Here is a 17,707-nt window from a genome sequence, read left to right as displayed (position 1 = left end):
AAAGCGCCCCTGTCCCCGCGTGCTTGCACGCAAAAGCAAACGCATACGTACGTCACGCCCACATATGTAAATGGCGTTCAAACCACACATGTGAGGTATCGCTGCAAACTTTAGAGCGAAAGCAATAATTCTAGCCCAAGACCTTCTCTGTAACTCTAAACAGATAACCTGTAAAAAAAAAAATTAAAACTTTGCCTATAGAGATTTTTAAGTAGCAAAGTTTGGCACCATTCCACAAGTGTGCGCAATTTTAAAGCATGACTTGTTAGGTATCTATTTATTTACTCTGCGTAATATCATCTTTTACATTATCCAAAAAAATTGACCTAATTTTAGTGTTTTGTTTGTTTTTAATTCATGAAGCTGTTTTTTTATTTTTTTTTTTTAAACGCGTTTGAAAAATTGCTGCGCAAATACCATGTGACGTAAAAAGTTGCAACAACCACCATTTTGTTCCCTAGTGTCTCTGCTAAAAAAAACATATATAATGTTTGGGGTTTCTGAGTAATTGTCTAGCAAAAAAAATGACAATTTTTACATGTAGGAGAGAAGTGTCAGAATTGGCTTGGTATGGAAATGGAAATATTGTAGTTTGTCACCATTCCACAAGTGTGCGCAATTTTATAGTGTGACATGTTAGGTATCTATTTACTTGGTGTAACATCATCTTTTGTATTTTATCAAAAAACTGGATTATATATTATGTTTTTTTGCATTAAAATTCATTATAATGTGTTAAAAAAAAATCACCATTTTATTCTCTAGGATCTATATATATATATATAGATATATATATCTATATATATCTATATATATATAGATATATATAGATATATATATCCTTATTAGAGACAACAAATCAGTATTTTTTGCTAGAAAATTACATAGAATCCTCAACCATTATATATATATATATATATATATATATATATATATATATATATATATATATATATATATATATATATATATAATGGTTGAGGATTCTATGTAATTTTCTAGCAAAAAATACTGATTTGTTGTCTCTAATAAGGAATGGGTTATATTTTCTTTATAAATAATAATAATAAAAATAAATAGGTTCTCTAGTAAAGAATGGGTTATATTTTCTTTATTAATAATAATACATAGTTTCTCTATTAAGGAATGGGTTATATTTTATTTAATATTAATAATAATAATAAATAGGTTCTCTAGTAAGAAATGGGTTATATTTTTATTAATATTAATAATAATAATAATAATAATAATAATAAATAGGTTCTCTAGTAAGGAATGGGTTATATTTTATTTAATATTATTAATATTAATAATAATATTATTATTAATAATAATAATAAATAGGTTCTCTAGTAAGGAATGGGTTATATTTTATTTAATATTATTAATAATAATAATAATAATAAATAGGTTCTCTAGTAAGGAATGGGTTATATTTTATTTAATATTATTAATATTAATAATAATATTAATAATAATAATAAATAGGTTCTCTAGTAAGGAATGGGTTATATTTTATTTAATATTATTATTATTATTAATAATAATAATAATAATAGACAGGTTCTCTAGTAAGGAATGGGTTATATTTTATTTAATAAGAAGCTTCATCTCTGCAATGCTATAGACTGATAGAATGCTGCACTGCAGTCCTGTCCTACGTACCCCCCACCCTGCCTGATATCTTATAACAGGGATATATTGTTATCATTACAGTAGAGAAGTGTGATGTAAAAAGAGTTGAAATTGAAGAGCCACATCATCTGGAGGTCCAGATACAACTTTATTCCATTAAAGGTTAGGGGTACAATTCAAAAAGTAGCCAACACATTTTGGGGGTCTACGTGTCCCCTTCATCAGGGCTATAACCGCTAAGCCACCGCCCACCGTCATATGACGGCTGGACGAGGCTTCTATTGTTCTGGGAGGACGTCATATGACGTCCTCGCCTTCCCGAGCCACTAGGGGGCGCGTGCGCGTGCCCGGCGGCCGCGATGTCCGCCGGGCACCCGCGATTGCCGGGTAACAGAGCAGGAGCGTGGATCTGTGCATGTAAACACAGATCCACGTCCTGTCAGAGAGGAGAGGAGACCGATGGCATGTCCCTTGTACATAGGGACAGCGATCGGTCACCTCTCCCAGTCAGTCCCCTCCCCCCACAGTTAGAATCACCTCCTTAGGTAATACATTAACCCCTCGAGCGCCCCCTAGTGTTAACCCCTTCCCTGCCAGTCACATTTACACAGTAATCAATGCAATTTTATAGCATTGATCGCTGTATAAATGTGAATGGTCCCAAAAATGTGTCAAAAGTGTCCGATGTGTCCGCCGCAATATCGCAGTCACAATAAAAATTGCAGATCACCGCCATTACTAGTAAAAAATAAATAAATAATAAAAATGCTATAAATCTATCCCCTATTTTGTAGACGCTATAACTTTTGCGCAAACCAATCAATATATGCTTATCGCAATTTTTTTTTACCAAAAATATGTAGAAGAATACATAATGGCCTAAACTGAGGAAAAAATTTGTTAAAAAAAAAAAAAATTGGATATTTATTATAGCAAAAAGTAAAAAATATTGTGTTTTTTCAAAATTGTCCCTCTTCTTTTGTTTATAGCGCAATAAATAAAAACTGCAGAGGTGATCAAATACCACCAAAAGAAAGCTCTATTTGTGGGGAAAAAATGATAAAAATTTCATTAGGGTACAGTGTAACATGACCGCGCAATTGTCATTCAAAGTGCGACAGCGCTGAAAACTGAAAAATGGCTTGGGCAGGAAGGGGGTGAAAGTGCCCGGTATTGAGGTGGTTAAAGAACATAAGAAGATTTTCATATCAATTTGATATCGATAAAATATCCCCTCCGCAGGGTCATAATTAAAACCAACACAGTCAATAGTAATGAGAGTGTCAAAATAATTACACAAAAATGAGAACATGAGCACTGAACAAAAATGGTAATATGGGTGCTGAAGAGAAAAAAAACCGATATTATAATAATAATAATAATTGTCGCTATTAATGAAATGATAGATTGTGGGTGATATGGTAACCTAATGAGAAAATGAAATTGGGTAAAAACTCTCAAAACTGGTATGTGTATATACTGAATAAATAATAGTTCCGCGCTTAGGACTGAAAGGAAAAAAAAAAAAAAAAAGGAGAACTGCAGCCCCCCTATATGGTAATTTCACCAAGTGAAATACAGATCAGCAAATGTCTTAGGAAAAGGGGAATTGGCGCTGTTCTACTAAATGTGCATAGAATGTAATTCATAGAAAACATATATACAACACAAATATGACACAATTGTATGTGAGTATATCCAATGTGCTCATAGATAGCCGTGGTATAGTGCAAAAAGGGCTCGTCCACCCAGTGCTATACAATAAAAGTGCAATGTGCTAAAAATTATATAAATATGAATATGTATATGCGTACCAAAAATACGTAAACAATCCAACACTAAACAAATGGTGATCTACTAATTAGACCAATATTGTGAAATCCCCAGCATAAATAAGTAAAAAATCCAAATAGCAACTCCAGTGATGGATAAAAAGTGCTAAGTGAAAACAATAGTCCAAACCCAAAAAAATAGTTTTTAAAAAAGTATTTTACGTCCCAGGAAAAAACTTTATTCTATATGAAAAAAGGCTTCTTAAAAGTGTCCCTTGTATGGAAAAACTGTGAAATTGATGTTGCAGGTGTCCCCCGTCTTCCACCGCACCCCCACTCGTGCTCTCACTCACCAGACAGCCCAACCCCTGCAGGGGTAAAAGGCATGTAGGTAGACTCCAGCGATGTTGAATCCAGGAGAGAAGTCCTCAGCCCACTGTTGTGTATCCTTCAATGGTGTCAAAGGTGTCACGATATCCCCAGTATTAAATATCCATGCACATCAAGAAAAAAGATATGTCTCATAGCGTGAGTCCGTAAAAATAAATTTATTATCCAAAAAAGTAGTTAAACATAGACACAAGAGCTAGCAAAGCTGCACAAGCCGGTTCCGAGCCTGAAGGGCAACGTGGTGAAGCGTGCGTTCCACCGCCCGCCTGTCTGAAACCGGAACTGCTCGTAAACAAAAACGAAGGGTTGACGTATGCGTACCACGAGGCCACGCCTTAAGCGTTTCGTCATCAAGACGTCATCTGAGGCGCCACTTAGCACTTTTTATCCATCACTGGAGTTGCTATTTGGATTTTTTACTTATTTATGCTGGGGATTTCACAATATTGGTCTAATTAGTAGATCACCATTTGTTTAGTGTTGGATTGTTTACGTATTTTTGGTACGCATATACATATTCATATTTATATAATTTTTAGCACATTGCACTTTTATTGTATAGCACTGGGTGGACGAGCCCTTTTTGCACTATACCACGGCTATCTATGAGCACATTGGATATACTCACATACAATTGTGTCATATTTGTGTTGTATATATGTTTTCTATGAATTACATTATATGCACATTTAGTAGAACAGCGCCAATTCCCCTTTTCCTAAGACATTTGCTGATGTGTATATACTGAACCATACCTTATACTATCTGATTGTGCAATCATAAAACGGAAAAAAAAAAAGTAGATAAAAAATAGAAAAAAATAACAGCATAATAGTAATAATAATCATCATCATCATTATCGCTATTATTAAAATGATGCATTGTGGGTGATATGATAACCTAATGAGAATAAAAAAAAAATTGGGTTAAAACTCACAAAACTAGTATGTGTATATATCTTATACAATCTGATCGTACAATCATAAAACGGATTAAAAAAAAAGTAGATAACAAAAAATAGCAAAAAATAACAGTATAATAGTAATAATAATGATCATCATCATTATCGCTATTATTGAAATGATGCGTTGTGGGTGATATGGTAACCTAATGAGAATAATGCCCCGTACACACGGTCGGACATTGATCGGACATTCCGACAACAAAATCCTCGGATTTTTTCCTACGGATGTTGGCTCAAACTTGTTTTGCCTACACACGGTCGCACAAAGTTGTCGGAATTTCCGATCGCCAAGAACGCGGTGACGTCAAGCACGTACGACGAGACTAGAAAAGGCCGGTTCAGAACCAAGCGCAGCACCCTTTGGGCTCCTTTTGCTAATCTCGTGTTAGTAAAAGTTTGGTGAGAGACGATTCGCGCTTTTTCAGACTCGTGGCTTTCAGATCGTTTTCTGCCGTTCAGTTTGTGCTTGTGGGTTTGTATCTGCTCTTCAGTGCGTGCAAGCAAGTTCCGCGTGACTTTAGTCACTGTATTCTTGTTCGTTCGTTACTGGTTTTCAGGTCGCTCTTCACAGGCCTTGCTGTTCTTCAGTGCATTCTGTTACTTCGTTCTGAGCAGCCGACCGTTTTCTAGCCATGTTTCGTATGCGTACTCCTCGTAGAGTTCGTGCTGTGCGGGGGCTTGGTGTTGGGGTCCTGACCTTGACACAAGTCCAGTCCATGAACAGGGTGGGGAGGAGTTCATGGACCAAGAATTGGTTGCTTCAGCGTGACCAGTTCTGTCATATGCCTTTGCTCCGTGAGATCCGTGAGAATAATCCTGATGATTTCAGGAACTTTCTCAGGATGACGGACCCCGTGTTTCACCGTCTGTTGGCTTCGCTGACCCCCTATATCAGCAGGCAGGATACCTGCATGAGGCAAGCCATCACTGCGGAGCAGAGGTTGGTCGCTACCTTGCGGTATTTGGCCACAGGGAGAAGTCTGCAGGACTTGAAGTTCTCGACAGGCATCTCCCCCCAGGCTCTGGGTATCATCATCCCAGAGACCTGTTCTGCCATCATCCAGGTTCTGCAGAAGGAGTATATGAAGGTAAGATTTTTATCCTTTTATATCACATTTTATTGTATTGAATGTTTGCTAATATCTTGTATTTCTTTCCTCATTCCCTAATTACCATGATTGTAATATGCTGTGAATATCCCCTTTGTCCTCATGCATGCTGGATTTTTATGTAATTATTATTTTATGTCCTTCATACATATTTGCCCTTCAATAACCTCTCCAGCATGGTGTCCCCTGCCCTATATTCACCTCATGTAGTCACTTAACAATGTATTTTATCAGCTCCATAGTAGTGCTTTACCCCAAACACCCCCTAAAATGTTTGGAAATGTTATTTTGGATTTAAATTCAGGCAGAGGGCCAGAGGCTTTTTTTTGTGGTGTCCCCAAATTTTTGGTAACCCTCCCTCCCCCAACTGCTAAGTCAGCTGATCCCAATTCTCTATCCTCAATCATCTATCTGCTGACTTTGCCAAACCCATACACACTATACCCATCTCTTTTGTGGTCAGATTTATGGCTGAATTACCCAAAGCATGTAGTGCAAGGGCCTGCCTGTATACTTTCCAATAGTACTGTTTAAAGTTTTTGTATCCTATTATTATCTTGATAGGTAATAGCAGAATGTCCAAATGTGCTCAAATGTGTACAGTGTGTATTTATATCTTTGTATTATGACACTTCTTACCTGTCCAGTGGTCTGCCAATAGTGTAACTAAGGAGGGGCTGTTCCAAGTAATACCCTGTATTTAGGCATTCATCTCTCAATGAAGTGAAGAGGGTTACCTGTCCAAGAGTCCCCCCCCCCCCTATAATGTTAGAAATGGCCCATGAGAGGGGGGGAGGGGGAATATGATTGGTGTACCTTATACTTTGTTGTTGTTAAATTCCCCTTAATAAATGCTATCTGGAGGTTGACCCATAATGTTTGTGTCTAATCTGCTTGCCAGGTTTATGTGAAAAAATAGTAATGTTTATTGTTTTTTCCTCAACAGTTTCCTTCCACGCCACAGGAATGGCAGACTGTGGCCTCCCACTTTGCCCAGCGGTGGGACTTTCCTAACTGCGGAGGGGCAATTGATGGGAAACACGTCCACATCGTCCCACCACCCAACTCGGGGTCGTACTATTATAATTACAAGGGGTTTAATAGTATAGTGATGTTGGCGGTGGTGTCGGCTAATTAAGAGTTCTTGTATGTGGACGTGGGGAAGAATGGCCGGATGTCCGATGGTGGAGTGATCGCCCAGACGGAGTTCTACAGGCGTCTCCAGAATGGCAGTTTGGACTTGCCACCTCCAGAGGACAATGTTGAAGGTCTCCCATGTGTGTTCGTTGCTGATGAAGCATTTGCGCTGGGGGACCACCTGATGCGGCCATTCCCGATGAGGACCCTCACCCCGGAACAGAGGGTTTTTAATTACCGGCTGGCCAGAGCCCGAAGAGTGGTGGAGAACACATTTGGAATCCTGGCCAGCCGGTTCTGACTATTTCTGACACCCATCCATATGGCGGAGTATAAACTGAACCATATTATACTGGCGTGCTGTGTTCTCCATAATTTTTTAAGAAAACATTCAGCCAACTATGCTGGCTCAGTTGGGCCTGAGGCCGGAATACCAAATACATCAACAATGACGGCACTTGAAAGCGGCCGTCCTGGCTTGCCCTCCCTGAATGCCCGTGATGTCCGGTTACGATACCTGGAGTTCTTTGCGGGTAGGGGGGCTATCAATATGCCAGACAATCTGTGACACCTTTTTCAAATAAAAAACAACCAAAAGCTATTCTTGGTGGACATTTCCTGCTTGTGTTTGTTTAAGCTGACCCTGACAGAAATGTGTTGAGTGCAGAAAATGTCGTGATTGGGTAACCTTATAAAAAACAGTGTTGGCTGGTACTTCCTAAATGCAAAAACACTTTTCACTACAAGTGCACTTGCAACTGCACTGAACCTGCACTTGTAGTGCAAAGTGTATTTGCCCTTAGGAAATAACCCCCATTTGTGCATAAAACAGCAATTACATCACCCCAAAAGTGTTGTAGTGTTGAGACAATAATCCACACATTCTTGAGTAAGGCACTTTTTTATACCTGCACAATCACATGCGCATTTACCCAAGGTTTTTAAAACAAACCAACATGTTTGTTGTATAAAATGTTTGCATTAGCATTATGAAAAATCAAAATATCCATTTCTGATAAAACAGGCCTGTGTAAAACCAACAAGAAAGCCAAAAAACTAGAACTTACAAAGTTCACATTAGGTAAAACCTGAAGGCTATATCAGACATCAGTATTTAGGAACTGGGTTTGATATAGCGTTCAGATGGGGGGAACTCACCCCCTGGAAAAGCCAAATTTGGAAGATGCACACCAATTTACGAATGTCCACATGTGCTATCTGCCATCAGGGGGGATCAAGGGACGTGTTTTGGGGGAGCAAGCCCTTCCTCAACGCTACTTTATAATTGAGGAAGGGATTGCACCCCCAAAACGCGTCCATTGATCTCCCGTGATGGCAGATAGCACATGTTGGCACACTGTGTGCATCCTCCAAATTTGGCTTTTCGAAACATTGTAAAAATTTAAATTACATAAAACAGGTGATTTTGTGGGGTTTAAATACGCCCCAAAACATCAATGATGTTATTATTTTTTTTAATAACATCAGTGATTTGTTGCTGGATGTTTTGCAATTGGAGATTACATCCCATGATCTCCCCTATCAGTATCTGGGCACTTTCTGATGTAAAACGTTCTCTCTCCCTCACATCACGATCACCTAAAAAGAGATAAAGAACAAAAAAAACAGGTCTCAAAAATCTGCCACCAGCCATCTCTTTTACCTGAGCCTGTGGTCGCAGACACTCACCTGTTGTGGTGCCAATCTCCACCACGTCTTCTTCTTCCTCCTGCTCTTCTTTTTGGGTTGGTATTTCCCCTTCTTCCAGAGGGGGGGGGGGCTCTGGTCTCCTGGGATGAGGGGTGTCCGAGTCTTTTCTCCCCTATGTAAAACAAAAATGGTATACTTAGCACACAGATATTTGATGGCAGAACTATAGAAATAGGAAACATTGCTTGGAAGTGGGGTACAATTGTCTATTTTAGCCGAGTTCCAAGATGTATATTTTTTAGTGCCCTTTGTCAAGCTGCAATACTTTACCTGTTTGGTACAAGCTTCACAGATGTAGCCCCCCCTATAGTATACACTGGAGCACCTGTGTGCCCCCCCTAATAAAAATGGTGTTCTGGGGTCCCACACTAGTGCTCCAGTGTCCAGATGTGAAAACAGCTGCTCAGTGTCCTCTCCTTACACACAATCTAGTTTGCATTTCATTCTAGTAACAAACCCATCTACACAAACTAATATTTGGCATCCAAGTAGGCCCCAAAAAAAAGTGTGAAAATGCATATGGCCTAAACAATGGTGTTCTAGAGGCCGAAAGAAAAATGTTTGATACGAACGAATAATGGGCCCATGAACATTAAAGTTGCCCTTTTAAACGTTACAATTACTAAAAGCATATGGAGCAGAACAAACGGAATAAAGACAGAAAGAATATGAACACAGCACAACTACTTACTTTTTTGCAGCACTCTCCGGATCTTTCTGTACTGCTCTGGCTCTCTCAACTTCAGGTCCGACCACCGCTTCCTGAGCTGATCTTTTGATCTTCGTACCCCGAAATTCCTCTCCAGACTCCGGACCACTTTACCAATGATTTTGGCCTTTCGGATATTGGGGTTGGGGTAAGGCCCATATTTTCCATCATAGTCGGACTTCTTCATGATGTCGACCATCTCCAACATCTCCCCAAACGACATATTTGTGGCCTTAAAACGTCTCCTTCTGGATCGGGACGTGCCTGGATCCGGGCTTTCCTCCTCCTCCTCGTTGTTCGAATTATCACGCACCTGGTGTAACTCCGCCATCATGCTCTTCCCCCACTGCGCCGAACGAAAAGGGGCGGGGAATAGAATAGAAAGAACGTCAGGGGCGGGCGGAGTTACACACATGCTCAGTGTGTATAAAGCGTAACACGCGTGCGTATTACGTACGATCTGTGAGCGGAGGAAGGAGCATTGGACGCGCCGATCGTAAGAACGAAGGTAAGAGACAAACTTGGGCCTATACTGCTTCTAGATTGAGGCCTGTATTGTAACAAGATTAGGAGAGTTTGGTCTGACATTAGGCTTTGTCTTGTGTTGTGTCTTGCAGTGAACATGGATATCTTAATGAGAGATACTGACTTCATGTCACTATTCATTGATATGCTAAGGGAGCTGCCCTGTCTGTGGGAGATTACCCACCCCCATTTCAAAAACCAAGCAAAGAGGAAGGCAGCACTGGAGCAATTGTGTGAAATTGTGAAGCAGGTGATCCCCACGGCAGACATCACCTATTTAAAGATTTTCATTGGTGGCCTGAGGAGCACATATCTGAGGGAGCGCAAGAAAGTCCTGGATTCACAGAGATCTGGAGCAGCAGATGACATCTATGTCCCCAGGATGTTGTACTACGACAGGCTGCACTTTCTGGCAGGCCAGACTGAACCCAGGCCATCCCTCTCAAGTCTTCCTTCCACGCTTCCTTCCCTCCCGGCTGAGGCTTCTGACGCCCAACCTGGGCCTTCCAGGCCATATGTGGAGGAGCCCAGATTGAGCCAGGTATAGCATTCCTCTAAATATTGCTGGTTGTCCAATCAATGATGTTAACTAGATGTTAGTTGGGAGTACTAATTTATGATTGTGATTGATGATGCCAAAACTAAAACCATGTCCCTTTTTCATACACAAGGAAGTCTCAGCCAGGAGGTGGCTGATCTGCAGGTCCCTCCACCCACCCTGAAAACAGAAAGTGGCAGCAGAAGGAGTAGCCTAGAGGAGGCGGCTATCAGATTCTTTTGGAGGGCTACAGAGGTCCTGGGAGCACCACAGACCAGGGGGGGAGAATATTGCTGCATTCATTGCCTATAAAATGCAGAGGATGGAGGAGGGCCAAAAAGCCATGTGTCAGGCCCTCATATCAGAGGCTCTGGAGAAAGGTGTGAGGGGCCAACTTACACCTCACACACAGCTTTGGGATGGTCCTCCTCCTCCTCCTCCCTCTCCTCCAGGTCCTCCCAGTCCTCCTCCAGGTCCTCCCAGTCCTCCTCCAGGTCCTCCCAGTCCTCCTCCTCCTCCAGGTCCTACTCCTCCTCCTCCTCCAGGTCCTACTCCTCCTCCTGCCACATCTCCTACTGCACAGCCACAGCCCGGAAGGAAGTGTGAAAGGAAGACCAGAGAGTGATTGCCCTGGATCCAGTCTGGTCGGCCAAAAGATGCAGCCTCTTGTGGTACCACAGCCTGGGGACACTGATGTCATCTGCTGCTATCCAAGTCTCTGTGAATCCCGGACCAGACTGCCCTCCCTTATATATGGACTCCTCAGGCCACCAATTTTGAGGTTTAAGAATTGATGTCTGCCGTGGGTGTCCCAGGCTTCGCTAATTTCTCCTGTTGATCCAGTGTTGCCTTCCTCTTTGTTTGGTTCTGATACCTTAATAAAGGATTTTTGTTTTGAATTATACTCTCCTATGTGTTTTACTTCAAAAATGATGGTTTGTTTGTGAGGATTCAGGTACATTTCTAATATACAATGTGAAATGAACAAGGGACACCAACAACAAAAAATCTCCTGGAGATTAAAAAATAAAAGATATCAATGGTGTTGGGGTAACTTGCCACACAAAACACACCCAAAAATATTCTGGAGTAAAAATAAAAATAACATTGAACAAAGATCAGCCTTGGAAAAAATACAAACATTAAAGAAAAAAAAAGGCTTAAAAACCAAAAAAAAATCCAAAAAAAATATAAAACTGTCAGATGTGACAACTAATAACAATATATTGAGGGAATCCCACTAAAAAAACACAAATAAAAGTTTGTGAGAAGTCTGTGTGAATATGAGCAGCAAAACTACTTAATTCTTGTCACATTATAAAGAAGAAGAGAGTGCGCTGTATTAAACCATTTTTTACATTGCAGCGTGACGAAAGTGCTATATCCATTGCGAACGCTAAGTTTACCAGAACGAGCTGTCCCGTGTCGGAATTTCTTCTGAGCATGCGTGGCACTTTGTGCGTCGGAACAGGCCACACACAGTCGGAATTGACGCGATCAGATTTTGTTGTCGGAAAATTTTATCTCCTGCTGTCCAACTTTGTGTGTCGGAAAATCCGATGGAAAATGTCCGATGGCGCCCACACACAGTCGGAATTTCCGACAACACGCTCCGATCGGACATTTTCCATCGGAAAATCCGACCGTGTGTACGGGGCATAAGAAAAAAACAAAAGTGTAAAAGCTCTCGAAAATGGTACGTGTATATATTTAACCATACTATACTTTACCATTTTTTTTTTCAATCGTAAAATGGAGAAAAAAAAAACATATATAATAGTGATAATATAATAATCATCATCATTGCTATTATTGAAATGATAGTTGGTGATATGTTAACCAAATGAGAAAAATTGGGTAAAAACTCTCAAAACTGGTATGTGTATATATTATACCATACCTTATACAATCTGATTGTAGAATCGTAAAACGGATTAAAAAAAAAAAAAAAGTTAATAAAAAAAATAGAAAAAATAATAGAATAATAACAAATAATAATAATCACTGCTATTATTGAAAGGATACATTGTGGGTGATACGGTAACCTAGTGAGAATGAGGGGGAAAAAATTGGGTTAAAACACACAAAACTGGTATGTGTATATATTAAACCATACCTTGTACAATCTGATTGTACAATCGTAAAACAAATAAAAAAAAAAAGTAAATAAAAACTAAGTATTTTTTTTTTTCTTAAAAGACAGTATAATAGTAATAATAATGATAATAATAAAAATAATAATCATCCTTATTATTGAAATGATGCATTGTGGGAGATAAGATAACCTAATGAGAATGAGAGAATAATAATTGGGTAAAATCTCACAAAACTGCTGTGTATATATTGAATACCATACCTTATGATTTTTTTTTTTTAATCGTAAAATGGATTCAAAAACATATATCAGAAAATAAGTGAATAAAAAAAAAAAAAAACAATCAAAAAAAATTTGCATATTAGTATTAATAATAATAGTGTTACTAATAATAATGATAGTACTAATAATAATCATAATTGTTAAAATGATACATTCTTGGTACAATATTTCCCCCATTCAGAATAATGTCATTGGTGTCTAGACAGATTATCACATCGCCCTTTAATCCAATGATATATGTGCACTCCATACACCCAACACAGCATAGAGGGGCTCGGTGAAGGTGGCAGTGAAGGTGTGGAGGTGGCGGAGGGGGGCACCCATATAGAAGGAGATCTGTCCGGCCTCATAGTCCAGATATACCCGGACTCGCTTACCAGGAACAATAAAATGGAGCACTGTCTCATTTTTATCATGTACTGCTTTATATTTTGGACCCTTCCTGCCCAAACCCCAGGACACGTCATTCCTCCCAATCAAGGAGCCTCCACCATCCCTGTCTATACTGGCATAACACATCCCAATAATCCAGTTATTGGATCTCTGAAGATCTACTTCCCAGTAATGTCTCCCTGAGGAAAAACTCTGACTGCCTAAAACTTGATTATAATCCATAAATCTCTTCTCAGTTAATGGGCCAGGCTTGTATGGACCTGTCCTGGTTGCAGTCTTCTTGTCATATGAGATAGTTACATCAGTATGAACTGTGTCCTCATCCAATAATATGTCTACAGCTTTCTGTATGAAGATCCCTTCAATTTCACCAGTTATTATATTCGATAAACCTGTACTGATCATATGTGAGACCCCAGGAAGATCCCCTCCATCATGGAGGAGTTTCTCATGTCTCTCTCTGTCCTCATCTCCATCCCCAGTATCACACAAGTCACCTGTGTCTGATTTCCGCAGTCAATGGATCCGTCATGGGCCACAGCTCCTGTAAGGGATGCAGCTTCCTGGAGAGCTCCTCTATCTTTAACTCCAACTTCTGGATCAGTTTATTGGCTGGGCGTAAGATCCGCTCTGCAGGCCTGGAGATCTCACCCAGGACTTTCTTCTCCAGATCTTCCAGATGTCTCCTGAGGTCCCTGAACAGGGCAGTGACTTTCTTTGTTTCATCATCTGCTTTGCCTTGTACACTTCTCAGGTGTTCCTGCAAACTCCGGACTTGTTCTTCTGCCTTCTCTCTCTTAGTAATCAGTTTATCCAGATTATTTATCAGTTTATTCTTCTTCTTTAAAGAGGCCTCTTCCAATTTCTCCACTTGATGTCTCCGATGTTCTCCAAATATAATGCAGGACATACAGACACAAGTAGAGTCCTCGGTGCAGTAATATTCCAGGATCTTCCTATGGACGGAGCATTTCCTGTTCTCCGGGGTGGTGGTGGGGTCACATATGACGTGTTCTGGTGACTTGCTGTGGACTCTCAGATGGTCATCACATAGAGAAGCTTCACAATGCAGGCAGGATTTCACAGCAGGTACAGAGGAGTGAATACAGTAAGTACAGAAGATGCCGGTCTTCTCTGGATCTTGTGGAGAAGACAGGAAACGCTGAGTGATGTTACTCAGAAATACATTTCTGTACCGTAAAGGCCGGTTCTGGAACTCTTCCTTGCACTGAGCAGGGCCATCTTTAATATTGATTGGACCCTGGGCAAAAATTTTCTCGGGCCCCCCCATCCAGTTTTTGTCAGGGAAACAGTCTTAGGACTGGCGATCCTGCCAGTAACCGTCATTGTCATGCCGGGCGCATCCCCAGGCGCATGCGCGCACGCGGATGCGCGACAGCGGCTACACGCAGATGCAACACGGCAGGTGCCCGCAGATGTGTGCACCGGCACGCGTGCGTCCAGTGACAGTGTTTGGCGCCCTCTGGCCTATTTAAGCCTGCTGCAGTTGTATGCAAGCTGCTGGATTATCATCAGCTTCCTGTGTTCCCAGTACCTGCTACCCGTATTTGATTACCTGATTCCTGTTTACTACTCGGCTTGCCTGACTCTCCCTGATCTCTGCCTGCATCGACCCCTGGCTTGGACTTGACTACGCTCCTGTCTGTACCCCTGTACCTTCGCTTGTCTGCACGGTCTTGACCCCTGGCCTGGCTACTGACTCAGTTCCTGATTAACCTGTTGGACCTCTTCTCGGACTGCTCCTATGGTACCTGACCCCTGGCCTGCCTTGACCTTGTTCCTGGTTTCTCCACTGGAATCCTTCCACGCACGGTTGCCCAACACACCCCAGCAGCTCTCAGCTATCCAGCAATCAGCATCCGTCAATCCGTGCACCTTTGGGCACCGTACTCCCTGTCTCACTCCCAGGGTTACGCTGCACTTACGCAAGGGGCGCTCTCTCAGCAATCCGGCCTCGCACCAAGGACTTGACAGTTTTGCTCTCCACCTGCTCTGAGACATGCAATAAATAGCAGGTAGACTCAAGATCAGTTTACTGAATCAGATGGGACAGTGGTTGTGTGATTGTGATTGGTTGCTAGAGGTTACAGTGTATCAGTACCGCTCACTGACTAGTTACTAGAGGTTGCAGCACATGATTTCTGCTTGTTGATTGGTTGCTAGAGATTACTGTACATCAATACTGCTCACTGATTGGTTACTGCACATCATTACTGCTTACTGATTGGTTTCTAGAGGTTACAGCACATCATCTCCTCACTGGCTGCACACCATGGACTGGACCTTGCTCACCTGTGCACCCCAAACTGTAATTCCTTCTCTGCCTACCTCTGCACACCACACACACACTACACCCCCCCCCCCCCCACTAATTTGCTTACCTTTGCAGAACAGGCTGATGGTAGGCTTAATGACCACAGTTGTAGGCAGGACTTTCAAGCATGCCCCTTTATCTCCCCAGTGGGTAGCATTCAGTATAGGTGACGGTGGATATGACCTCAGGGGTGCATGATATACATATGAATTCCACCTCAATGCTGCCAGTCTGCCACTATTTACATATGAATGCTGCCGGTCTGCCACTATTTACATATGAATGCTGCCGGTCTGCCACTATTTACATATGAATGCCACTGCTATTTACATATCAATGCTGGTATTTATATGTAAACACAGGGTCTGCAGGTGAGTCATCTGTACACAACAACAAGATAGAGCTGGGCAGCATTAATAACAGAACTTCACACTGAGATATTAGGACAACAGCATGAGACTAAAACCTCAAGGGACGAGGGAATTTAAACTGGGAAACTTGGCAAGTATGAGGCAGCTGCTTTGGGCCCCACAACAGTGACAGTGCCCAGGGCAGCTGCCCCTTTTGCCCTGCCTTAAAGACGGCCCTGGCACTGAGGACAGGAATAATTTCCAGACCCCTCCTGTATATCCAACACACGGTCAATGCAGACCCGGCAGAAGTTGTGTCCACATTTCAACATGAAAGGATCCGTATAAATGTTCAGGCAGACGGTACAATACAGCTCCGCACTCAGGTCTGAGGACGCCATCGCTGATAGAAGACTGAAAAATGAAAAAGGAGTTCCTTATTCTCCAAAACCAGTTGTCCAGTGAGGGAGGTTCCTCCACAGGACGCGGCTAAGGATGTGCCCAGTGTGAGCACAAAGGGGATGTAAAGGTCACAAAACACAGCTGAAAGATAGTTGAAAAAAAAATCAATGATCCCACCCAAAAACAAGCAAAACAATGGAAACTCAGCGAGGACTGGTCCTTTTGACCAAACCCCCCCCCCCCCCCTCGCCCAGGCCAATTCTGATATTTCAAACATACGTGTAAAAGTCAGCATTTATTTATTTTTCTAGAAAATGACTTAGAACCCCTAAACATTATATATTTTTTTTTAAAAAGCAGGGACCCTGGAGATTAAAATGGTGGGTTGCAATTTGTTATGTTGCGCAGATTTTTAGAAAAAAAAATACACTTTAATTATTGCATACAAACGCAATATAATACCCAGTTTTTTGCTAAAATATAAAAGATGATGTTATGGCGAGTAAACAGATACCTAAAATGTCACTCTTTAAAATTGCGCACGCCTGTGGAAGGGCGACAAACGACCGTACCTAAAAATCTCCATAGGTGACAATTTAAAAGCTTTTACAGGTTACCAGTTTAGCGTTACAAAGGAGGTCTGGTGCTAGAAGTATTGCGCTCTGTGCGATCGCTGTTGACATGTGTTTGCAGGACCTACACGAGTGCTCCCATTTGTGCGTGAGCATGGGGGGGAGGGATGGGGTACTTTAAGTTTTTATTATGTTATTTATTTATTTAAATTAAATTCATATTTATTATTTATTTAATATTTTATTATTTATTTTATTTTAAAAAATTTACACTGTCCTTTTAATTTTTTTTTAATCAACTTTATTGCTACCACAGGGAATGAACAGCGTCCCTTGTGATAGCATGGGCCATGACAGGTCCTCTTTATGATGAGATCTGGAGATCTATGATTAGACCCCGTATCTCTCCTCTGGCCTCCAAAGCATGTGTGGCTGTATGGTAAGCTGAAATGGCACCACATCTGCACCGAAATAGTGCAGACCCCCTTTTTTCCCCCTGCACCTGAATCGCATCGCATGGGGTGTTCACACCCATGCGATGCGATTCTGGCAATCGCACTGCATTTTGTGATCTGTTTTGGGGGGTGTCATTGAGATAACATTGACACCCACAGCAGATCACATGGACACCGTGCAATTGCAATGCGATGCGGGAAACGCACAGGATTCACTGCGTTTCCCGCATTGCATAAGTTTGAACCTAGACTAAAATGAATTAACTTTAAATGTCAGAAACCAGGAATGGTAGAAATGGAGTGGAATGAAAAAATAAATGAATACTTTTTAAAA

At 41.1% G+C, this 17,707-nt stretch overlaps 1 pseudogene; it reads right to left on the bottom strand.

Annotated features, from left to right (window-relative positions):
- Nucleotides 1-13,088: 13,088 nt before the first annotated feature.
- Nucleotides 13,089-16,345, bottom strand: LOC141141315 (nuclear factor 7, ovary-like; annotated as a pseudogene).
- Between the last annotated feature and the right edge of the window lie 1,362 nt (nt 16,346-17,707).

Source organism: Aquarana catesbeiana, linkage group LG04 (assembly GCF_042186555.1).
Source record: "Aquarana catesbeiana isolate 2022-GZ linkage group LG04, ASM4218655v1, whole genome shotgun sequence".
NCBI lineage: Eukaryota > Metazoa > Chordata > Amphibia > Anura > Ranidae > Aquarana > Aquarana catesbeiana.
Note: the sequence above shows the minus strand (reverse complement) of the source record. Positions and strands in the feature narration are given on the sequence as shown.